This window comes from Eimeria mitis, genomic scaffold (assembly GCF_000499745.2).
Source record: "Eimeria mitis Houghton genomic scaffold, Emh_scaff5754, whole genome shotgun sequence".
Classification (NCBI taxonomy): domain Eukaryota; phylum Apicomplexa; class Conoidasida; order Eucoccidiorida; family Eimeriidae; genus Eimeria; species Eimeria mitis.
In genome coordinates, this window is record NW_013574001.1 from 627 (window position 1) to 847 (window position 221).

A 221-nucleotide genomic window follows, 5' to 3' on the forward strand; every position below is an offset into this window, starting at 1 on the left:
AAGACAAAAAAATAAAAAAAATGTATAAAGACAAGGAAAATATATAAAGCTAAAGAGAAAAAGGAGACAGAGAACGGGTAGACAAAGACACAGACAATAAGACAAAAATAAAAAGAGAATAAAAAAAAACAAAGACACAAAGACAAAGCGTATAAACACTAGAAAAAAACAAAGACAAGCAATAAAAAACAAAAAAAAAAAAAAAAAAAAAAAAAAAAAAA